Here is a 26718-nt window from a genome sequence, read left to right on the forward strand (position 1 = left end):
AAGGGAAGGCTTATTTCTAATAATGCAAGACTGTTTCTGATTGTTCTCAATAAAGCCTCTTCTTTTAAGTCTTCTCTTGCAGCTGTAACAATTGATGTGGAAACTGCATTTGTTAGAGTAAATTGGAATTTTTTATTTCACTCTTTAAAATGGCATGGGTTTGGACCTAAGATTAAAGCTCTTATTTCCATTTTATAACATCCTCCCCGAGCATCTGTAATGGTTAATGGCATGATCTCCTCATACTTTCCTCTCAATAGGGTGTTGCAGGGATTCTGCACATATACAGAACTGTGCCGAGGAAAACCAGGACCTCAGTGTATAGTGGTGTACCAACAACCCACCTTAGTGCCCAGAACCCCAATCCGAATAGCTATAGTGTCTCATTCATTCTCCGTACTACAGCAAAGCTACCAATGATTAGACATCCTAGAACATGTAACTCAGATTCTCCCAGAAATCGCAGAAGCAAGAATACTCTTTCATTCACTCACTCATACTTGTCCACAACGTGAGTAATCAGAGATACTGTATAGTTTAAAATGTTTATTTTAACTAAGGTGCTCTATAATGCAGTATACGAGCCAATACTAGCAGCAAAATGCATAAACACAAGATAGTAAGCATTGTTAAAATTCCATAGAAAATTAACGGGGATATCATTCTATAAAGATAGTGGAAAAAGGACTACCATGCCTTGCTAGGAACTAGTCTATTATAGAAATAGAAGACCTCTGGGCTTTGTCAGGGGGGACCCCATACCTTCAGGTTTAGATGCAAAGTTTACATCTCGGGACAAGCACAGCTCTTCTCTCTGGAAAGGTTTTCTTGAAGTGCCTAACATGCATGCAATGCCATATTAAAAGCAATCGATTTTCAGTAGTGCAGTTGTGTGTGTATTATGTCTAACATGCGGGGGACTGAGCAAGGTAGATCAACAAGGGACATTGTTTTTCGACCTTGAACACGATGTGCAGATGAAACCCACAGAGTACAGCAAGAAATGTGAAAGAGTACAAGCAGAGGATTTGCGAAAACAAAGTCATGTAGAAACGTGTACAAAAGCGGCAACATGGCAGCCAAGCGTGTACTAACATATGCTAACTTAGCAATGTCCATAGTGAATCCTGTATCCTCACTACAGGGGGGTTAGACAAGGTTTCCCTCCCTCTCCTTTGTTATTCGTCTTTGCTCTTGAGCCTATTCTTTCTCAGATCCGTCTTAATCTCTTCTCCTGAGGATTCGCTACGCTCTCTGTTACACGAAGTTGCCGATTCCAATCCTGGAAAAAGGCTGTACAAATCGTTGTATGGAGCATTTTTCCCGTACAACTCGTACCCGGTAAACTTTTCTTACAACCTAGGAAGTATGATTCGTACAGAAAGCCTCTTTCCATACAAATCGTACAAAAGACCATACAGCTAAAATAAACCAACGATTCTGATCCGGAACAGCTTGCACGCGACGTCTGTATGTATTTAAGCAGCGGTGTCCATCCCAGCAAGTACGATTCTTCCCTATGGCACTCCGTACGGCTCTTTTCTTACGGGAGCCAAACACAGCTGTAAAAGCAGAGTCCCCAGGGGTACGAGTCGTACAGGCATACAACCCGTGCGTTGTGTATGTACGGTGCGTACCCCAACATCGAGTATGTACTGTGCGTACCCCAACATCCCGTATGTACTGTGCGTACCCCCAACATCGCATATGTACTGTGCGTACCCCCAACATCGCGTATGTACGCACCATACATACGCGATGTTGGGGTACGCGATGTTGGGGTACGCGATGTTGGGTTACGCAATGTTGGGGGTACGCACCGTACATACACAACGCATGGGGGTTTATGCCTGTATGACTCGTACCCCTGTACGACTCACACCCCGGGAACAACTTTTCCCAGGATACGAGTCGTACAAAGTTCGCTTCGTAGCGGGTAATGGCATTCCCCGTGTACGGGACGTTTTCCGTACAACTCGTAAATTGGAAAGCCGGTCCGGATCGTACTAGTACGGTTGGACTGCATTTTTACAATTTGTACGGAAAAGTGTCCGGGTCCGTCTGGTACAACTTTTCCTGATCCGATTTGTAAGGATCGGGAAAAGTTGTATTTTTCCCGTATGAATCGTACTTCACGGGTCGGACGGGACTTGTACGATTTGTATGGAAAAATTTACCGATACGAGTCGGATGGGAAAAAAAATACAGGATCGGAATCGGCCCAGAAATTTCATTATTTTCTACTGTTTCTGGATATAAAAGGATGAAACAGAAGTTCTCCCACTAACTAAATACACTTTTAGCAGCTCTTACTCTGGTTATCAGTGGTCCACTTCTGCAAAAATTAAATATATGGGGATATGGTTCACAAATTCCATCCCAGATATGGTTAAGATAAATTTTAGAGAACTGAGGGGCTCATTACGATGGCGAAAGGCACGCCACAGGCCTTTCACCATCGTACTGCTGGTTTGCCCCCCATATTTTGATGGCGGGGGGAATCGTTGGGCATGCATGACGGTCGTAAAGACGGTCCGCCACAGTTCTGACAGGCGGTCTTTTTCTGAACGTCTGCCGGAAAAGAAACATAGCCAAACATTACGTCAGTGCCTGAAAGACAGGCATTATGATATCCTTTTCCTCCATTTGTTTTGCGGCAGACAAACCACAGCAAAACAAATGGCGGAAATGGATTTGGGGGCCAATAGCGGGCCCCACTTAATCTCTGGGACTGGGTCAAGGGCACTGTGGGGCACCTATGGTGCCCCCCTACATATCCCTGCATGAGGGTTTTTTCAACCAATCAGCATGCAGTATAAAGAGCGCTCCAATGCGTACAGGAGAAATGCCTCTGATGAAGTGGTACGATGGCCACCGAAATGTGTCAGGCAATTCAACGAACCTGGATGGCTAGGGTGGGGTGAACTGTGATGCCGAACGGCAGACGCACTGTCGAGTGCCTCTTGAGAAGCTTCAGCGTTTGTTGGATACAAACATAATCATTTATACATATATATTTACATTAAAACAATTAATAAACTATTATTTGTTATTTATGTTAAAAGTTAAAAATTATATAATAATAAAAATATATATCAATGATTTAAAATATAACAAAACAAAATCTATAATAAATTAAAACATTAAACTATTAAAAAATATTTAAACTTACATTTCACAACATAGTCAGTGCAACAGTAGGGAAAATTCGGCGGAGGGGTAAAAATTACTATCCCACCACAGTGAGAGCAACAATAGGGAAAGTGTTGGATAGCATAGGGGTAAAAAGGACTATTCCCACTCCAGTGACTGCAACAGTAGGGAAAGTGTTGGATAGCGTGGGGGTAGAAATTACTATTCCAATTCCAGAGAGTGCAACAGTAGGGAAAGTGTTGGATAGTGTAGGGGTAAAAATTACTATTCCCACTCCAGACAGTGCAACAGTAGGGAAAGTGTTGGATAGCGTAGGGTTAAAAATTACTATTCCAACTCCAGAGAGTGCAACAATAGGGAAAGTGTTGGATAGCGTAGGGGTAAAAATTACTATTCCCACTCCAGAGAGTGCAACAGTAGGGAAAGTGTTGGATAGCGTAGGGGTAAAAATTACTATTCCAACTCCAGAGAGTGCAACAGTAGGGAAAGCGTTGGATAGCGGGAGGGTAAAAATTACTATTCCCACTCCAAAGAGTGCAACAGTAAGAAAAGTGTTGGATAGCGGAGTTGTAAAAATTACTATTCCCACTGCAAAGAATGCAACAGTAGGGAAAGTGTTGGATAGAGGAGGTGTAAAAATTACTATTCACACTCCACTGAGTGCAACAGTAGGATAAGTGTTGGGTAGCGGAGGGGTACAATTTACTATTTCCAATCTATTGATTGCAACTGTAGGGAAAGTGCTGGATAGTAGAGGGGTAAAAATTACTATTCCCACTCCAGTGAGTGAAACAACAGTAGGGGAAGTGTTGGATAGCAGAGGGGCAAAAATTACTATTCCAACTCCAAACAGTGCAACAGTTGGAAAAGAGTTGGATAGCGGAGGGGTAAAAATAACTATTCCCACTCCAGTGAGAGCAACAGTAGGGAAACTGTTGGATAGCGGAGGAGTAAAAATCACTATTCCCACTCCACTGAGTGCAACAGTAGGATACGTGTTGAATAGCGGAAGGGTAAAAAAATGTATTCCCACTCTGGTGAGTGCAACAGTAGGGAAAGTGTTGGATAGCGGAGTTGTAAAAATTACTATTCCCACTGCAAAGAATGCAACAGTAGGGAAAGTGTTGGATAGAGGAGGTGTAAAAATTACTATTCACACTCCACTGAGTGCAACAGTAGAATAAGTGTTGGGTAGCGGAGGGGTACAATTTACTATTTCCAATCGATTGAGTGCAACTGTAGGGAAGGTGCTGGATAGTAGAGGGGTAAAAATTGCTATTCCCACTCCAGTGAGTGCAACAACAGTAGGGAAAGTGTTGGATAGCAGAGGGGTAAACATTACTATTCCCACTCCAGTGAGTGCAACAGTAGGATAAGTGTTGGATAGCGGAGGGGTAAAAATTACTATTCCCACTCCAGTGAGAGCAACAGTAGGGAAACTGTTGGATAGCGGAGGGGCAAAAATTACTATTCCCACTCCAAGGAGTGCAAAATTAGGGAAAGCGTTGGATAGCGGAGGAGTAAAAATCACTATTCCCACTCCACTGAGTGCAACAGTAGGATACGTGTTGAATAGCGGAAGGGTAAAAAAATGTATTCCCACTCTGGTGAGTGCAACAGTAGGGAAAGTGTTGGATAGTACAGGGGTAACATTTACTATTCCCACTCCAGTCAGTGCAACAATAGGGAAAGTGTTGGATAGCTGAGAGGCAAGAATTACTATTCACACTCCAACAGTTAAACTATATATATATATATCTATAAAATTAAAAAAATATATAAAAATTAAATATTATTAAAAAATAAAAATCATATATATATATTATATATAAAGAAAACATATTATAATATGAATTACATATAACAAATACCTACGAATATTACATAAAATATAATAATAAATACTTTTTTTTATTCTTTTTAACCAGAAAATATTTACAAACAAAAACATTAATTAATACATAGATGAATTTATTGTATTTCCGAACCTATAACACCACACCAAAAACAACACACATAAACATTTTAAATTAAATTTGCTTCCATAATTAACATAAATAATAATCAATTAAAACATTATTATTAATAAAAAACTAATAAACTTTAATTAAGTGCACACACTCTAACACTCTAATGTGCACAACACTCACCTAAATTAAACTGTAAAATAATAAAACACAATTAAAACTTATTTTTTAATTAAAAACTATTACTATTACCAACTAATTATTAAGTATTTAAAATGTATTTAATACCCACCCTTTACCCCTTTAAAAGTAAAAACAACACACAAAAAATAAACATTTACCTAAAATAAATATAAAACATTTAACATTAATTAACAACTATATATTAATTAATTAATTAATTAAACACAAATTACCCCTATAAACATAACACAAACGTAAAATGAATTACACAATTGCCATAATAATTGTTTTATTAATTTGATTAATAATAATTAACAAATAATTATTATTAAAAAATAAATAAACTACTTAACACCTTTTACCCCTAAAATCTTAAAACACACACCTAAAATTAATTACACAATTACCATAATTAATTATAATTAATTATTTATAATTAATTAACAACCAACTATTAATTTATCAATTAAAACAACATTACTTCCCATCCTTTATACCAATAAACACCAAAACACACATGTAAAATGTATGACACAATTACCATAATTAATTACAAACTAATTACTTACAATTCATTAACAACCAATTATTAATTCATTACTTAGAAATAAATTACTTCCAAGCCTTTACACCTGTAAACACCAAAAAACAGACCTAAAATTCATTACACAATTACCATAATTAATTTCAAATTATTATTAATTAAAAACAAATTATTAATTACTTAACAACAAATTATTAATTTATTAATAATAAATTACTTTCCAAATGTAACACTATAACTTCTCAACTAAACAAATATTAATAAATAAACAATAATCAATTAATCTAAGATAATTAAATTACTTCCCACCCTGTTCCCCTATAAACCCACAACCCGCTACGGAAAAAAAAACCACAAAATTCAAATAAAAAAAATATATAACTACTAAATATTTAACACATATATTAAAAATACAAACAACTCATACAAAAAAATACGCCACATACATTTATAACATATACAAAAATACATAACAGCAATTTAAAAAAGTCAATATTTTTAACAACTATATTTTTGCAAACAATATTAATCACATCAATATTTTTAAGATCGATGTTACTTACCTCCAAGTCGATATTGTTGACCACGATATTCTTGCTGTCGATATTTCTGAACCATGATATTTCTGACTCGATATTTGTGAAGCTCAATATTTTGAACTCAGTATTCTGTCTGCACAGCCTTTTCACTAGATTCATTTGAATTGGAAAACATCAGATAAGTTATCCTATAAAGGGGTCGATCCCGATCCTGGTTTTTTTCCGTACGATCCGTATCCGTAATTATTTCCGTACGAATCGTACAAGATCCATCCGACCCGTGAAGTACGATTCGTACGGGAAAAATACATACAGATCGGCCCTATCAGTACGAGACGGACCCGGACACTTTTCCGTACGAATCGTAAAAATACAGTCCGACCGTACAAGTACGATCCGGTCCGGCTTTCCGATTTACGAATCGTACGGAAAACGTCCTGTACACGGGGAATGACTTTACCCGCTACGAAGCGAACTTTGTACGACTCTTATCCCCGGAAAAGTTGTTTCCGGGGTGCGAGTCGTACAGGGGTACGAGTCGTACAAGCCCCCCCCATGTATATGTACACACCTTACAACAACATCGCGTATGTACGCACCGTACATACGCAATGTTGGGGTACGCACCGTACATACACAATGCATGGGGGTGTATGCCTGTACGACTTGTACCCCTGTACGACTAGCACCCCTGGGAACGTGTCGGAGTACGACTCGTACCGCGGAGAACGTCACGTATGACCGAGTCGGACACACAAAACAACAGAAGCAAATACAACGAAATGAGTCGTACTGAACCACGGACACTGTAAAACAGCACAAGGAGGGACTATTCGACTCGTACAACACCACAAAACACGTCTACAGTGCACAAAACATGGAAATGACTGACCTGGCCACATCCAAACAGGGAAACAGAGGGGCAAACTCACAACCACGCCTTATAACACACCCACCAAAAATTCAAACTGAGGCCCACCCACAAATGGACAAATAAAAAGGGCCCACACACACAAACCATGAGCCTTTGCAACAGACTCACTGCAGCTAGGCACACACCAACAACCACACCCATCCACCTTAACATATACACCTTCACACAACCTCCTTCACACATAACCCCTCTTCACATTCCGACCCACACCTTCACATTCAGACCCACACACCCACAACCATCCACACCCTCACCCCACACCATACCCACAGACAAGAATCCAAAGTCCACAAGGGAGGAGCTGGAGATCCTTGTCAATGAAGTCCTCAGAGTCGAGCCACAGCTGTTTGGAACATTGGTCAGACAGACCAGCATAGGTGAAAAATCACGCCTGTGGCAGAGGATCATCGATAGGGTGAATGCTGTTGCACCCATCAGAAGGACCAGGACTAAATGCCAAGCCAGGTGGTAAGATCTGCGGAGGTCAGTCAAGCGAAAAATGAATGTCGACTACGCCCAGAGCAACATCACTGGAGGGGGTGCGCCCCGCAAACCAGTACATTTCCATCCCTGGGAGGAGAAGGTGATGGCCCTGCTTCCGCCGGTGGGAGTACATGGACTTCAAGGTCTTCCAGAGCCTGGTGAGTACACAAACAACTTATGTAACATGGGGGTAATGGCATCCACACCCCACCTACACCAAATGCACGCAACTACCCCCAAGCCCTCACCGGCCAGAACCACAGTCAAAAACAACGCTAATGCCACTAAGATGTGTATGCCCCATTGAGAAAGCAAGGCCATGCTATCTCCCATGCTACACAAAGCACTAACCCAAGAATGGATGTCCTGTATGCTGGGAGGGTGGGTGTCACAAAACGCATTGTTGAACTCCAAATCAGACACAATTGCCCTCATCCCATATGGCCCAGGTACATACATTTGTACCATGCGCAATGCACAGGGACTGGGAAAGTACTGACAAGATAGCTGACACTTGGCCCTGGTGTAGGCAGCACAAGGCCCTCCTGTGACCAGTGCAAACACAAACACGAAGACAACAAGGTCAGATATCTAGGACAGGAACTCACACTCACTGTCATGGCAGCATGCTCCATGGGGGGACAGCTACATCACCTGGGAGCCCCAGTGCCAAATCACACTACACCCACCAGCAGGCCCTGTCACACACACCCCTTACACAAGCAGACACCCCCGGGACAGGCAATGGATTTACCCACTGTCACAATGGACATGTAACACAACAAGACCAATGCATAGCCGAAGAAGCATCCAAGCCAAAAATCTACATGTCAAAGACTCAGGAGAACATATCAATCTGTCCCCCGCAACATACTAAGCCTGGGCGAAGCACTACGCTACGCTCGCGTAGTTTGCGAAGTTCACGCTACTTCGAACTACGCGAACTGCACGTAGCACAGTGCGAACACGCGTAGTGTAGTGTTGCGTAGTGCTGCGGTCATTTTTTGCTTGCTCGCGGTCCTCAACGTCAAGTTGGCGACCGCGAGCAAGCAAAATGACATCCCGGCGAGACTTTTTCCTTGTTCGTGATCAGCAACATCAAGTTGGCGATCGCGAGCACGGAAAATAAACCTCCCGGCGAGATTCCCAACGCGAGGAGGTCAGGTTTCTCATTGCGAGGGGTCGCGTATGCTCGCGACCGCTCGCGATGAGAAACTACCAGTTTGCGTTGAGAAAGCTGCCGCTCGAGTAAAAATCTACTCGAGCAGCAGAAAACTACAGCTCGCACTGTGCAAGATGCCATTTTCAATGATTGCACAGTGCCAGTTGCTTGTCCGCACTGTGCAATCATTGAAAACAACATCATGCACAGTGCGAACATGTTACTACGCAGTTCGCGAAGTGCTACGCGTAGCTCGCGTAGTGCGAACTTCACTTTGCGTAGCTTCGCGAAGTGCTACTTCGCGAACTACGCCCACCCTTACAACATACCCATCCACAAGTGAACATTGAGGAGAATGCTAGGCACATACAACTACCTGGAGGAACAGTGCCAACTTGAATGTGTATGAAACATGGATGTTGCATGAAACAGCATTAACATTGTCTGTCTCTCACACACAGGGCAACGTGATGAATCTCCCCCCAACAATGGGGGTGAACAATCACAGTCCCAGGCTCGGGAGGAACCTGATCCCACCGGCAGCGATGCCTCTCAACACTCCGCAGATGACCCAGACCGACCTGGACCCTCTGGTGTCCAAGCCCCTGCAGCACCTGGTTCAGGAACATCTGTGCCAACCACCAGCCCATTCCTGCCACATCCCAGGAGACACCGTGGAGCCGTGCCCGTAGTGAACAACTGAGCCATTCTGACCAGGAGGGACAAGGTGCGCTGGGCACCCAGGAGGAGGCAGACAATGCCGCCACTGCCATCCCTCAGGGGTCCCGTAGACCCGATGTGCCCACAACGGCAGCCCAGGTTCGTGTGGGCAGGGGTGGTGGGAGTGTAGGCAGGCGGAGGCGAGAACCTGACCAGCCAGCTGAAGGGACCGGTATGTCACACATTCACAACATCATGGACGCATACCGGCGTGACACCAGGGAGCTCAGCCAGGTAGTGGGGACCCTCACAGAGATAAAGGGGACCATCAAAGAGATGAAGAACCAGCAGGCCGAGCAACACGCCAGTCAACAAGAACACCAAGGACGGATGAAGGCAAGACTGGTTGAACTCCTGGCGGTGCAAAGGGACATAAGCCATTCACTCCGTCGGATCGCCGACAACATGGGCAACACTCCCTGTGCCACCAGGCAAAGACCACCACCAGCCACAGGGAAGGAGGAGGAGGAGGATTCGTCCGACGGAGTGTCCCAAGCATCGTCAAGGCCTGCATCTGAGGGTCCCCCGAGGAAGGTGGGTCATCCACGGAAAAGACCGTGAGAGGCAGCGGCCCATCCACATCTCCCAGGTCACCTGGCCTGGCACCTGGCCTTCATGTGCGACAGCATCACCTCATTGACTGACATTATCTGCCACATGGATTTGCTGGTCACAGTCTGACCAATGATGCCAAACACTGTGGTCTAGACTCTGCTGACTTCAAATGCCAAGGATCCCATCTCCCCCTGTGAACTTTAGATTCTATGGTCCCTGTATTGCACCTTTTTCTTTGCTCAAATCATACCCCAGACCTATAATACGAAAAAGAATAATTGAAATGTTATGTTGCATTCATTTAGCATGAGTCCACAACATACGTGTGGGGATATGTGAAAGTATGCCTGAGTGTGGAACTTACTCTAGCCATCCATACCCTGGGATCTGAGTCCGGTCGAGGACACACATGGGTCACAATGTATCATCAAATACAGACATGGAGCCCAATACTCACCCGTGATGGCCTCAAGCTGCTGAGGGGGGGCTTGCAATACTGCTCGGACAGACCAATTTGGAAGAGTATCATGAAGGCGTAGAGTTCATGGGTCATGTGGAGGTGCCCGGGGAGGGAGTCCCAGGTCTGTTTGGCGAGGTGGGAGAACTATCTCCTGCATGCAGTTGTTCTGTGGATGTGATGAATGGTGGCCAGGGCAAGGTTGGTTGCACGGAGTTGGGCCAACGGGGTGTTGGATGACAGACGTCCAAGGTCGGTTTTGGGTCTGGGGTTGTGGACTGCCTCCTGAGTGTGGTTGAGGAGTCTGAAGGTGATCCTGCAGCAGACAGTGTGCCACTGTAGTTATCTCAAGTGGACGGTGATGTGGCTGGGGCGGGGGATGTTGAAGATGAGGTGTGCGGATGCACCCTGGATGTGGACAAGTTCTCCTGCAGTTTTGCTATTGTTCCTCCGTAGAGGGCAGTGCTGTAGTTGACCCGGCTGGTGTTGTGGACCTGGGGGACAGTCTGTCTTGCCTTGGAGTGGATCTATCTGTGGATAATTTGCAGCATGCGGAGGGTGTTGCAGCATGAGGTACTGATGGTGTTGAGTTGCATGGTAATTGTGAGCGATGAGTCCATGATGAACACCAGCTTGCGTGCTTGGCCACTGGGTGCTGGTGCGGTGCCCAGGCCGGTGGGACACAAGGAGTTGACCCAGCTGTAAGGAGACAATCCTCAGATGATGACCTCAGTCCTGTCCAAGTCCAGCCTCAGGTGACTGATGTTCAGCCATTCATCAACGGATCTCATGCCTTCTTGAAGGATGGATCTGGCAATGGCTGGGTCTTTGGTGAGGGTGAGGAGCAGCTGGGTGTCAATGGCATATGAGATGATGATGAGGTCATGTGTGTATGTGATGGTGGAGAGGGGGGTCATGGAGACATTGAAGATCGTCCCGCTGAGAGATGAGCCCTGGGGCATGGGCCAGATGACCCCAGTGTACTACATGCTGAAGGGTGGAGGCCGACTCCCTGGGCCTTGCTGGTGAGCTGCTTGTTGATTTAATCCTGGGCCCTCCTCTGGATACCAGTGTTGGAGATGTGTGAGCTGACAGTGTGGTAGCACATGGTGTAGAATGCCGTTGAGATGTCAAGGGGGGGTGGTCTCACCATTGTTGAGCAGGGCAAAGTTGTCATTGGTGGTGACAATGATGACGGTTTCAGTGGTGTGATTACTGTGGAAGATGGTCTGGTGCCGGTTGCCTGGAGCTGTTTGCATGGAGGAAGATTGTCAGTTGTTCGTTGAGTGTCTTCCTGATGACATTTGCTGGGTAGGGAAGCAGGGTGATGTTCCAGGAGACCCTGTGGTACTGCCGTCCATTGTTTAAGAAGGGCCTGGGTCTCTGCATGCCTCCAGCTCCCATGGAATGTGGCAAACTCAAAGGAGACATACATGACGGCTGGACGTGGGCTTCAAGAATGGGGAATGATGTGGTTGAGATGTTGTGTGGGAAGGGGCCTGATGGAGAGCCAGAGTGGATGGTGCGCATGAGCCAGGTGGTGTATTTGCTGCTGACGGGAGTCCAGAACCTGAGGGGGGTTTGTCCCGCGGATAATAGTGCTGTCTGCCTCTGTGTGCCAAGGCTGTCGTGTATGTCAATGAGCTTGCAGTGGTAGAAAGTTGCAAGGGATTTGATCTGCCTTGCAAGGGTGTGGTGTCTTTTGGATGGAGAGCTGCTGTCAGTTCAATCACAATGCTGATGGGCTCCTTGATGTCGTGTGTTTTGGTCCCACAGCCCTATCTGAAGGATCTCCACTTGTCCTTGCTGATGATATGGTGATGGCTGTGTGTGGCGTTTTCCAGGGCTGTGAGGTAACTGATGGTTCTTTGTGTTGCAAGGTTTGCACAAGAGTCCGGCTAGATCTGTATGAGTCCAGTAGGTCTGCCTTGTCCCAGGTGGCTTAACTGTTGTGCTTCACAGGAAAGTCTGTCAATGTGGCAAGATTGTTGGATCAGTTGCTGATCCAGTGTGTGTTAGGTTGCAGGGTGTGGCGGTGGTGTTGGTTCGAGTGTCCCACACAGCTTGTCTGTGGTGACTAACATCAAGCATCTTTGGGGGATCGGTAGCGGGGTGTGGGGTAGTGTGTTGCTTGTCGGAGATGTGGATGCAAATGTTGATGGACCTATGATGGATGGTGGTGTGGTTCTCCTCCAGCAAGAAGTTACTGGCCCCCAGCCACATGTAGCCTGTGGAGGTGAGGGCATGCGTGCAGATGTACGTGTTGATGGCTTAGCGGAATTGTGGATGTAGGCCTGGAGATCTGTAGATGAGTGTTACTCTGAGGGTTGCCAGGGGGTTGGTGCGAAGCCGGATTTGTGCATCTGAGGGTGTACTTGTGAATAAATTGCAATTCATCCTCCGGGATTGTTGGTGCCGTCCCTGCGGGTGATCTTGTATCCGTCTGAGATGGCAATGAAGAAGTTGTGTGCTGAGGATGCTTTTATCCAGGTTACTGTCATGAAGGTGATGTGTGGGGCTGTTGTGTTGAGGAGGTAACAGAGTCCAATGGCGTGCTGGTGGACGGAGCGGGTGTGGAGTAGGAGGCACATGACCTGGTTGTTCTGACATGGTCAGGTAGGCGGGGCAGCGCTGTGTAGGCAGTTGGAGTTGCACACTCAGCATGCAAAGGTGTTGTGTGTGCGCTTAGGGGTTGCCTGATAGCAGGCGGTTGATTGTCTGGTGGACATTGCTTGGAGGGTGGCTGCAGCATGAGCCTGTTGTATGACGTGGGTCATGCAAGGACCAGAGGGTCGTGCACTGTGCACGTTGCAGGCGTAGACGGTCCTGCCTTTGGCATGGCGTTAGCGCAACAGTGGCAGAGACAAGCTGCTGGCTGCATTAAGAATGGGTGGAGGGGGAAGGGAGGAGCATTTTGGAGGCATGTGGGTTGCAGAATCAGGGCACTCGGTGGGGCGGTGCCGCAGGTGAGGCAGCAGCAGGCGGAAGGGGTGAGAAACTAGGAAAAAAGTAGCACACAAAGACAAGGAGGTCAGAAAGTCACAGTGCAACAGGTGTATGTAAAGGGAGGAGTGTCAGGTTACTCATGGGTCACTCCGAGAAAATGTATGAACAATCACCAAAAATGACGGCAACAGAATCAGGCAACAAAATGCGGAGCTGCGCACAGGAGACACACCGTCAGCAGGCGTTGAAGTCCCGTTGTGGGGAGAAACCTGCACAAATACATAGACAACCAGGTACTTCATGCACAATAGAGATTATTAGCCATGAAGAACTGCATGCATGTTGCCGAAGTACACATACACTCATATGCCCAATCTTTGACAATTATGCCATAGATGACAAATGCAAACTGGCAAGAGATCTGCAGTGACAGAGATGAGGCACTTTGGATTGTGGTGAACACCTTTATTACACAAACTCACACAAAGGGAAATGCATCCATATGAACAGACTCACAGGTCAGTTGACATAACATAACACGGATGTTGTAAATCCCAATGAACTGGCACACAAGTTAAGGGGATGAGCCAAACACATCCTGCTGCACACGGAGAGGCTGCAATTCCCCATAGAGCTTGTTGTTGTGATGTCCCACACTATGTCCACCCGTAGCATCCGCAATGTTTCAGAGGCAAGGTTTACACACATTGATGCTTTCATCAGACTACACACTCCACTACAGATGACTGTGAAGAAGGGTGACTATCATGTCATGGGAGTGATGCTACATGTTATATGCTCCATGGTGAGAAGACATGTATGCATGGTACCACAACATGCATAGAAGCAGTCCCCACACATTCCCAACCCATACCACCACCAAAAAGCCTTGCTGCAATCCTTACCCAGACTGACATTTCCACATGTCCGTGCATGGAACGCTGATTCAGCACACGTTGCAATCCTCATGAGGAATAGCAGGAGGACAAAGATGACACGAGCAGACAACAAGCGCAAAAACCTGGGAATGACAGACACACAAGAAGTCACCTAAAACAATTCTCGCCGCACACATGGTCAGTTACGAAACATGAACAATGTTGGACACATGCAAATTTCAAAGGAAGTCTCTCCGCAAAACTGTGTGGCATGACATCATCACTCGAGTGACACATCAGAACACACATCAAAGTCACTTTGCATTCAGTCAGCTGGACACACACATTGCAACACATGCCACTCAATGCTACAAGCTTGCACACTCATACCCAGTGACTCACCATTATGAGTAGAAGTTGCGTATGAGCTGACTCCGGATATCATCCTCCTCCTCCTCCTCATCACTGGCCTCGTGACCAAGCCCTTGATCCTCCATGGGTAGATGTTCCTGCTCATCTGGATCCAGGATGAGTGGCACTGCGTTCTCAACTGCCATGTTGTGCAGCATGCAGCACACGATGAAGATTTTGAAGACCTTCTCCGGGGCATGTGGGAGGGACCCGCCTGTTTTGTCAAGGCACCGAAATCAGCTCTTCAGGAGGCCAAACGTCCTCTCAATCACTCGCCTGGTCTGCCCATGGACGTTGTTGTAACGGTGATCTGCAGCTGGTCTCGGGTTGCGGAGAGGCGTCATCAGCCATGGCATGTTGGGATATCCAGAGTCCCCTACATGGAAACATCATGTAAATAAGTGGGTCAAGAGATGACGTAAGAGCCAAAGACACCGCAACACACAGGACAAACAGAGTATACCCACCAAGACATGCTCGTTCGTTGTGCAGCCGCAGCATCATTTGTGGCACCCTGCTACACCTCATGATGTAGGCCTCATGTGCTGATCCTGGAAAACGTGCACAGACATGGGAAATCAGCATGTTAGCAAGACACACCACAAGGGCATTTATTGAGTGGTAATGTTTTCGGTTGCGATAGGCTTGCTCCTGTGCCTGTGGTGGTACCAAAGCCATATGTATCCCATCAATGGACCCAATGACATGGGGCATCCTTCCCAGAGCATAGAAATCACCCTTGACATCTCAACTCCTCAGGAGTAGGAAATTTGATGAATTCATCAAGGTGCTCCAACATGGCTGCCAAAACATCACGCAGGACACGGCTGAACATTGTCTGTGACATCCCACCAACATCAGCTATGGTCAATTGAAACGTACCTGTGACAAAAGAATGTAGGGCTGCCATCACCTTCATCTTGGGGGTCAGCGCAGTAGGATACCTGTGTCGCGGTTGGAGGTGTGGTGCCAGCTTGTTAGTCAAGTCCTCAATCAAGATGAAACAGACATGTATGCCTGGGAAAATATGATGTCCGATGCACACTGACCCTACAGCCGTGGGAATCCACATGTGGCATGGTGTGCGTAGATGTGTGCCTTGCCCATCTCCACACAGACCCATGTTGGATGCACCAACAGCAGATGCAGTTGACGGAACACTAACAGCAAGCTCAAGGGAACACATGACACACACCTGACATAGTCACATAGGGGCCCGCTGATCGTGACATGTCAGTTGATAGAGTGTCCCTGGCATCAGGAGACAGGTGCGGGTGTTGATGACTGTGCCATCCCACTGCTTCTGTGCATGACACAGTTGGACTACAGACACACATGTGGCAAGTGTAAAGGTGATGTGTGCCACATAGTGCCCTATCACACATGACATGTGTCCACAGGTCATCACACATCAATTGTGCAACTAGATGAGATGACCTGTGCAATATCACTGGCTGCCACACCTAGGGCCTGCACATGAAAGTATGCAATGACAAGTACTTGATGGACATCCTTGTGCAACTCGTAGCCCTCCAATCCTGGCGTGTGTACGTCTCGTATCACCATTGTAAGCGTGTGAAACGCACCGTTCCCCCACATTCATTGCGTGTGTACGCCTCGTATCACTATTGTACTGGTGCCGTACCTGTACGTGTGAAATGCACCATACCCCGCATTCATTGCGTGTGTACGCCTCGTATCACTATTGTACTGGTGTCATACAGGTACGGGTGAAACGCACCGTACCCCCGCATTCATTGCGTATGTACGCTTCGTATCACTATTGTACTGGTGCCGTACGGGTACATGTGAAACGCACCGTACCCATGCATTCATTGCGTGTGTACGCCTCGTATCACTATTGTACTGGTGCTGTACCTGTACGTGTGAAACGCACCGTACCCCCGCATTCATTGCGTGTGTACGCCTCGTATCACTATTGTACTGGTGCCGTATGGGTATGTGTGAAACGAACCATACGCCCTCATTCATTGCGTGTGTACGCCTCGTATCACTATTGTACTGGTGCTGTACGGGTATGTGTGAAACGCACGTACCCACGCATTCATTGCGTGTGTATGCCTCGTATCACTATTGTACTGGTGCCGTACGGGTACGGGTGAAATGCACCGTACCCCCGCATTCATTGCGTGTGTATGCCTCGTATCACTATTGTACTGGTGCCGTATGGGTACGTGTGAAACGCACCATACCCCCACATTCATTGCGTGTGTAAGCCTCGTATCACTATTGTACTGGTGCCGTACCTGTACGTGTGAAACGCACTGTACCCCCACATTCATTGCGTGTGTACGCCTCTTATCACTATTGTACTGGTGCCGTACGGGTATGGGTGAAATGCACCGTACCCCCGCATTCATTGCGTGTGTACGCCTCGTATCACTATTGTACTGGTGCCGTATGGGTACGTGTGAAACGCACCATACCCCCACATTCATTGCGTGTGTATGCCTCGTATCACTATTGTACTGGTGCCGTACGGGTACGTGTGAAATGCACCGTACCCATGCATTCATTGCGTGTGTACGCCTCGTATCACTATTGTACTGGTGCCATACCTGTACGGGCGAAACGCACCGTACCCCTGCATTCATTGCGTGTGTACGCCTCATATCACTATTGTACTGGTGTCGTACGGGTACGTGTGAAATGCACTGTACCCACGCATTCATTGCGTGTGTACGCCTCGTATCACTATTGTACTGGTGCCGTACCTGTACGTGTGAAACGCACCGTAACCCCGCATTCATTGCATGTGTACGCCTCGCATCACTATTGTACTGGTGCCGTACGAGTACGTGTGAAACGCACCGTACATGTGTGTGGATTTCAAAATTACATAGGGGACACATAGGGGACAAGTATTAGGCCCAAAATGCATGCTGGTTGTCATGGATACAGAGTTGCAATGTGTCCATCAGGTGTCCTGGAATGTTGCAAAGTGGTTGTTGACTTGACATGATGCTCAAAATTTGAACGATGCGAATGCATGTCATTGGTGTATGTTTAAAGGGATTGGAGTAAACGTACGATGCAAATGAGTCTGACCAATCACAATGTACTCCTCTAAATGAATGCCCCTCAGCAAGACAGATATAAGGCAGCTAGAACCCATGAGAGGGCACTTGCCTGCACAACTTTCGAGTCAACCACACTGCTGCTGTCTCTGCTTCCTCTGGACCATGTTGAGTACTGCGGAGAGGGCCCAGCCATTCACCCTAGAGGAGAATGAGGCGTTGCTGGACTGCCTCCTCCCACAGTACCCCAAGCTGTAGGGGAGACCAGGGGAGCAGGTGAGTGCTGACTCCACTACCTTTGCCTATGCACCTGTTGTGTGATTGTCAATATTGTGTCCAGGTGGGACAGACATGCTATGTAAAATGAAGCGTACACCTGCATTCATTGCGTGTGTACGCATCGTACCCATGGTGTCAGTTAGAATAGTATCACTGTTGTAATGTTGCCATAAGCGGTGTAAAACACTACCTTTGACTGTGCACCAGTTGTGTGACTGTCACTTTTGGCATTGTGTCCATGTGTGACAGACATGAAATGTTGTTTAGAGTGGGTCCCGGGGGGGACATGCTTATGTCTCTCATGCAGAGCATGATCTAGTTCCTGCGTGCACTCCTCACTTGCATTGTGCTTACTGTGACATTCACTGCATAGTGCATGACACATTCAGCCTGGCAAATCCTTGGTGGCTTTTTTTCCTATTGTCCTGAGGTGATTCAGTGGTCCCCCCGGTGTGACAGGTGACTGTACCCACAGATGTGTATGAGTTGAGTGGACCTGTGATGAGAGTGTCCAAATGATGTGTATGACCTCATGGACATTGATGTGTGTGAATGTTCCTTGTCATGTGGGTGAGTGTCTATGTGAAGTGTTGCACCACAGCTGCTTGGAGGAGGCAACAGCTCTACCCATCTGATGTGACAAGTAAGCCATGCTGTGTGTCTGACTTGCAGAGCTAGCACGACACCTGTGACACCCCACAGGCAAGTGGCACATGTGCAGAGTGAGGGTTGTATCCACTGTTGTCACTGACAGGCGAGTGATCTGTGCCTGGGTGTGTCTGTCTAGTCTGCTGAGGGTGCGCCAGTGGAGTGGGACATGTGACTGCTTGGCACGTGCTGTCCATCTGCCTGCTGTTGCATGTGCTGCACAGTGTGTGCCATGATCAGTGAGTGTGTCGCACCCCTTATGCCACCTGTTGACTTTCAATGCCATGTAGTGCATTGGGGCTTGCAAACAGGCCAATTTCTCATTGAGAATGTTGCAATTCCTGTCAGCATCCTATGCCCTGTTCAACATATCAAAGATGTTCAAATGTGTGTCTCTGGGACATGGAGCAGGTGTAGTGATGTTGTCTCACTTTGTCATCCTGACAGGTAACTGCCTACAAGAAGATGTTGATCTGGCGGGACATTGTCAGGGCCGTGAGATCGGCGGGGATCGTAGTTGGCGCCTACCACAGGTCAGAAAAAGGTGGCAGGATATCTGGTGCTGGACCCGGTGGATCGCCCGGGTCCAGCTGGGGATCGACCCTCCTTGCCCCCACGGCAGGCGCCGACGCCTGACCCCCCACATGACCCGTGTCCTGGCGGTGGTCTTCCCTGACCTCGATAGGCAGTTACAGGAGAGACTGCAGCAAGGAGGGGGTAGGTACATGGCTGTTTGTTGTGCTATGTGTCACCAGCTTTTGGAAGTGCTCTGTAGCCTGGATACACTCCCAGAGTTTATATGTGCAGTGCATTTTCTGTTCCCCAATGTCACCTGGTGCTCTTTTTCATCCCTTCCCCTCCTTGACATGTGTCCCCTGGTCTGTGTGTAATCACATTTGCACATGGTCATCTAGGGTGCCAGAAAATCAAAGTGCACATTGCTTTCCGCATCATGTGGGAGGGTGGTCTGTGACTTGTGTTGGTACCTTGCCTGTGCCATGACCTGTTCACTATGTTGGGGGTCCATATTGGTTGGCACTGATGATAAGTCTCAACATAGGAGTGTGAGGTTTCAACTGAACACCCTTGCACCATGCATGACCAATGTTGTGGCCTCAGACATGATGTGCATGAGTGGGAGATATGCATAGTGCCATGACGGTTGCTCATGGTACAGTCAGCTCATTCCAGGAACACGGAGCAGTGTGCCCACTACAGTCCCCTGAGACACCCTGGCCTCCTAATCATGTGTGCCATCCAACACTGTGCACATTCTCTGTGGGTTCAGCATAGGTCTGCCTCTGTGGCATTGTTCCCTGGCTTAGTTTGTATTTTTCCAATGTGTGCTACATGTGTCCACTGGACAGGGATACACCATTTGGCTTGTGCATACTCACACTGGGCAGTGCCTGTGTGGCTATTCACAACAATCTGTTGATGGCTGTTTGTCACAAATATGTGTTGCCAGCCCCACGAGGTGATGTTGTGTCAATGTAGCAATTGTTGCTGCACAGTTTTTGTAACACTGATTAAGAGGTGTCACTTCTTGATCTGTATCAATCACATTGACTCAGGTATGGGGGGGTTGTGCGGGAGAGGCCTACATGGGCACCCCTGTGCAGTGCCCCTGTGATGGTGGCCAGAGCTTAATGTTCGTGCTTTGCAGCCTGTGTCAGTTTTTTAAAAACATGATTCCTGCTCATACATTTTTGGCACCTGTGTGTGGTTCAGATGCAACACAGTTTGGTCTTTGTGTGCTGACATCTGTGTGGACATTCTGGCTTGCCATGAGGGTATCTCCACAGTACAGCTATGCTTTTTTACAACCCAGTTGCAGGCCCATTAGCTTATGCATTGTCCTGGGTTTTGGACATGTGTGCCACTCCACATGACAGGCAGTAGGTCATATGTGTAGCCAACGGTGTCATCAGGTAACGGATGGCCATGTGACAACTGATATAATTCAAGTTGTCAGTAAAAAAAAATTGTACCTTGGCACTCACAGCACTTGTCAACAGTTCTTCATGTTTTAAATGTGGTAATCTGATGATTTGTGTTAATAACACTAATGTGCCTGCATGAAAGATGTCTCCAAAGGAAGTGCACACCAAACGACATTTCCACTTTCATGGAACACGCTGGCACCTTTTCAAAGGAGCCACTGTTAGAATTAAATGGTTTTGCAGATTCTCCTTTCTACAGGGAGATACGGCTGGTCTCAGCGTTAGGTAAACTACAGACTGATTTGCCCCTCTGAATCTTGAAGGTAGCAAATCGTACTATCCCGACTCCCACGAGGCACGCAAATACCGCGTTCTCAATTTTTCCCTTTCGACAATTTGAAGGAAGGTAGTCCTAACCGTGATTAGATGGTTAGGTTCTAAGAGTGACCAAGGGCAGGGTACACCTTAGCGTGTGTACACCCCCCGGGTCACGTACACTGGTCCTGACGAAAACCCAGTAATAGCAACTGATGGTTGAAACATGTAGACCTTTTTTTACTTTTGACTCACTATAAGATACCATAGGTCAATCTAACCTATTACGATATCTATACCATTTTTTAGCATTGTCCAAATTGCCCTAGAATAAATTATTTGGATTGGGTTTAATTTGGCCAATTTTTAACCTAAATTCTCTATTCACCTTCACACAAAAACCAGCTCCACTGTAGTCAGGTGTCGCAGCACACCTGGATGGCACTCGGCTGTCCAGGTGGGACCCCGATGATGAAGCATGTCACCAACCAGGTTGGTGAGTGAGGGCCTTCTTAATAAAGATAATTATTTTCTCTGCTCTACGGTCCAATACCCCAAAGACAGTTCCCTGTCTATTGGGAGTACTCCTTTGCTTTGTTTGATAAAGCAGATTCTCCATATACATGTTCCCACAGTGGTCTTGATTTTGTGAAACTCCTTTGTTGTTGGTGATACAAACTAACGAGTGTCAAGACATCAAGACCTCCGTGGGCCCATGTATATGTACTTTCTGTAACACCATTTATTTCTAACAGTGGCTTCTTTGAAAAAGGTGCCAGCTTCTTCAATGACAGTGTAAATGTAGTTTTGTGTGCACTTCCTTGGGAGACATCTTTCATGCAGGCACATGAGTGTTCTTTTCATGAAATGGCGAATTACCACATTCAATACATGTCGATTGTGTAAAGTATTGTGAGTCCCAAGGTACCAACATTTTTTCGTTTTGTGTTCCAAAGTACTTACAGGTCTCTGAGTGTGGTGACACCTTGAGTATTGAGGTGTGTTAGTTTACCTTGGGTGCACCACTACTGTTTCTTTCAGGGTAAACGAGAGGTGGCATGACTTCATTGTATTGCTGTGCTCAGCTGTTCACAGATACTAGCTTCTCAGTGTTTTTCTCATTCAAGTTGTGGCCTGGTGTGTTCTTTTTTTCCTTGTGTCCAAGTGGCATAGTCGGTCTACCAACTGGGCAGTACAGGGCTTACATATGTGCGGAGTAATCTAGCTGTTACTCATGATGCATTGCCTGATATGCACTGTGACCTATTGTTTTTGTGCTCATGTGTCAGATGTATACAGGTGACAGATGCATTTCGGTTTCTTCTCCTTGCCCACAGCATCATAATCCGAAACAGATGGAGACACCTGCACGGACCTGGAGGAGAGACCCAGCGACAGTGCCACCATTGCTGTCGAGTCCGACGGAGCCAGTGGCACGGAGGGCGAGGGGAGTCAGTCCGAGGACCTGTCTGGAGGCGATACCACCTACAACGCCGACGGGTCCGACGCTGACTTCCTCGAGGAGGCGGAGGCTGCTACACCACCTGGCAGCATCCCCACATCTGTCCCCGCCTCCTCCGTTACAATCTCTGCCCTCCCAGTTGCTCCCGTCCCTTCTGTCCGTGCAGAGGCCCACCATGTTTCCTTCGGCCCAGGCACCGCACCCCCTGCCCCTGTCACCCCTGCTGCCCTAAGTGAAGAGTCTGTGGACATACTGCGGCAGTTGCAGGTTGGGCAGGCATCAGTGCTGACTGTCCTCCATGGCCACACTAAACTGCTCACACAGATGGTGTCGTTCATGGAGGGCATGTCAGCAACGATGTGTGACCAACGCAAGATTCTGCGGTCCATGGACTCTTCCCTGACGGCAGCAGTTACTCTCCTGCAGCGCTCCGTCCCCCTACCCCAGACCCATCCACACTTCCCTCTCCCATACCTGTCCAACGCACACCCACTCAGTCACGAGCACGCACCCCACCAGACACAGGCAGCACACCCCCAAGTAAGGCGAAGCGCACACCTCCTGGCACGCACACTCTGGGGGATGTAGGCACACCCACAGGGTCTGGGGACAGACGACATACACACAGCCACAGTCGCAGTCCGCAGTCCACAGTCCTCACAACCCTGTTCCTCCAAAACCACTCCCCTTGGCTCCCCTGCCAAACCCTCACCCAAGCAGCTCTTTCTGGGTGAGCTGGACCTCGCCGCCGCTGAGCCACCACCACACAAGCGGGCGAGGAAGTCCCCGAGCACGGGAGTTGAGTTCCCCACCACGTCGAACCCCTCCCCCAGGAGTGCTGCACCCCATCCCTCGCCCACCACACCCTCCCTTGACCCTGGGAAATCCTCAGGTGCAGGGGTTGGGCTGGACGTACTTGCAGCGGTGTGCATCGCCGAGCTCGCCTCCACCTTCGGCGCTGACCCACCCCCTGTGGTGGAGATGTCCACCCCTGCACCCACCACACCTACCCTTCCCCCTCCTGTCCCTGCAGTGCCCGGTACTGCCCCAGATGATGCCCCACCCCCGTTCGACGAACCTGAAGGTTCATTTGTGCAGGAAATCTAGGGGTAGACTCGGTCCCCTACGTCCCCCCTTGGACTTTACATATGGACTGGCCATTGGCCTGTGTAAATAGTCTATTTGTTGAATTGTATTTTTTTGTGCTGAATAAAGCCTTTTGTTTTAATTTCAACACTATTGCATTTCAGGTACTTGATGTTGGTGATGAGGCTCCTGAAGTTGGTGTTCTGGTAATGTGTTAGGATTCTGAGAAATGTTTTTGTATGATGGTCATGAGGTGTGCCATCACAATGTCTCCTTCCTCTGTGGCACCCGACATCTTCCCTGCAAACAGTTGCACAATTGTTGTGCTGACCTGTGTCAACATTTCCTTTGTTGGTGGCGGATCCCTTAAACAATGGCCATGCCTGCTCACCGATGTCTCCTGCTGAATCGTCTGTGCCATCCTTGCTAGTCACTGTACTTTTGTTTTGAGTATGTAGAAATGCCTTCAGGGAGAAATTCACCCTTTTCACCACTATGCATGTGTGTAATCAAGGCCTACCACACAAATGGTACTTGTTATGCAGGGTATTTGGGCACCTGACTCACAATTGTGGGCATTGTATCTAGGGGAATTCCACCCTGTTCCTTCCATGAGAGACAACATCTTGGTGGCTGGACCAGCACCTGGACATTCCTATCACTCCTGGGATGTGCGTGACAGTGTGTGTTCCCTTTGGCTATCTAAGTTTTGTAGGCAGTTACATGACTATACAGTCTTGTGGCATGATATCAGGGTGTGTATTGTGCTGCATCCGCCATGGGTGGCTATGCATGTGTTATTTGTCCTCACACCCACATGTGGTGTGTCATGCAGTGGGTGAAAGACATCCATCCTCCTGGGAGGGGGGCACTGCTGTCAGTGATGTGTTATTATAGCACTATCATTATAGTCCAAAGTTAGGGATGCGTCCATACCACCATGTAGGTGTTGTCATCTGATAATGATGTACACCCCCCCATATCTCTGTCCACTGCTGGTAGTCATATGCACCCACCCCCATGCCTCTGTCCACTGCTGGGAGTCCTCTGCACCCACACCCATATGTCTGTACACTGCTGGTATTCATCTGCACCCACCCCTATATGTTTGTCCACTGCTGATATTCATCTGCAGCCACCCACATATGGCTGGACACTGTGGGCATTCATCTACAGCCACCCCTATATGGCTGACCACTGCTGGAAGTCCTCTACAGCCACCCCTACATGTCTGGACACTGCTGGTATTGATCTGCAGCCACCCCCATATGGCTGGCCACTGCTGGGAATCCTCTGCACCCACCCACCCACCCATCCACCCCCTTGGAGCAGTACACTGCTGGCCTGGACCTACACACACACCAATATGAAGGTAACATGCAGGGCCAGACCGTAACCCCACATACGTGGCGTATGTACGCCTCATATCCCAAATGTACTGGTGCCGTACGGGTACGTGTGAAACGCACCATACCCCCGCATTCATTGTGTGTGTACGCCTCGTATCACTATTGTACTGGTGCCGTACGGGTACGTGTGAAACGCACCGTACCCCCGCATTCATTGCGTGTGTACGCCTCGTATCACTATTGTACTGGTGCTGTATGGGTACTGGTGAAACGCACCGTACCCCCGCATTCATTGCGTGTGTACGCCTCGTATCACTATTGTACTGGTGCCGTACGGTTACGGGTGAAACGCACCGTACCCCCGCATTCATTGCGTGTGTACGCCTCGTATCACTATTGTACTGGTGCCGTACGGTTATGGGTGAAACGCACCGTACCCCTGCATTCATTGCGTGTGTACGCCTCGTATCACTATGGTACTGGTGCCGTACGGGTACGTGTGCAACGCACCGTACACGTCCACTTCACTTGTTGCGGTACACAGGGGTTGCTGGACACGTCCTCTCAAGTGACCAGACCCTGGTGGTAATGTATGGGTTCCATATTATAGGTTTGGCTTTGGGTATGGGGTATGTTTCCTGCCCCTCACCCCCACCCTGGCCCCTGGGTGTTGTTCTCACCTTCTGCGGCATGTGCGTCAGTTTCGGCGCACCAGGTCGTAGGCTAAGAGGACCGGGATGACACGCACGATGGGGTTCATGGCATGTACGTTGTGTACCGGGGCTCCGTTTGTAGGACTCTGCTTTTACGGCTGTTTTTGGCGCAACGTAAGAAAAGAGCCGTACGGAGTGCCGTAGGGATGAATCGTACATGCTGGGCCGGAAACCGCTGCTTAAATACGTCCGGACGTCGCGTACAGGCTGTTCCGGATCCGAATCGTTGGTTTTTTTTTACCCGTACGGTCTTTTGTACGATTTGTACGGAAAGAGGCTTTCTGTACGAATCGTACTTCCTAGGTTGTAACGAAAGTTTGCCGGGTACGAGTCGTACGGAGAAAGCGCTCCGTACAACGATTCGTACAGCCTTTTTCCAGGATTGGAATCGGCCCCAAAGTGGGGTGGGATTCAGTGACTTCTCATCATAAGTTAGATACTATGTATGTGTTATACTTGCTGCTCAGCCAGTGTGAGGGTGGTGTAGAATGTTGGTGTGTGATGATGCTGTGGAATGTGGGATGAATGAGGTTGGCAGTTGGTGTACGGACTGAGCAGCAGGAAGGGTGCTTCTGGTGGGGCTCTCTCTACTTTTACTCTTTATCTTATCATTTTAATAAATACTACATAAGCTATCCAGGAGTTGGATCTTTGTTTCATTTACAACAGTATGCTATGCAATGTACATCTTCTCATAATCTGCAATTATTATGGTTACCTCTTAGTACATATCTCAACAAAATTGGTAGTGATATATTAAGTATTGTATCTGTATCTTCTGAAACTTTCCTCCTCCGTGTCTGTCCTCTTTTTATATTTAATTTATTTTCTGCTATGTTAATAGGTATTATGTTTATTATATGAGGTTAAATTAGAGGCAAACTGTTATCACTGCTGTTAAATATTTATGATTCATCTTATGTTCTCTCCTTTGCCCGCCCTCCCTTTCTTCC

The sequence above is a fragment of the Triturus cristatus genome, chromosome 3_1, assembly GCF_964204655.1.
Source record: "Triturus cristatus chromosome 3_1, aTriCri1.1, whole genome shotgun sequence".
Classification (NCBI taxonomy): domain Eukaryota; kingdom Metazoa; phylum Chordata; class Amphibia; order Caudata; family Salamandridae; genus Triturus; species Triturus cristatus.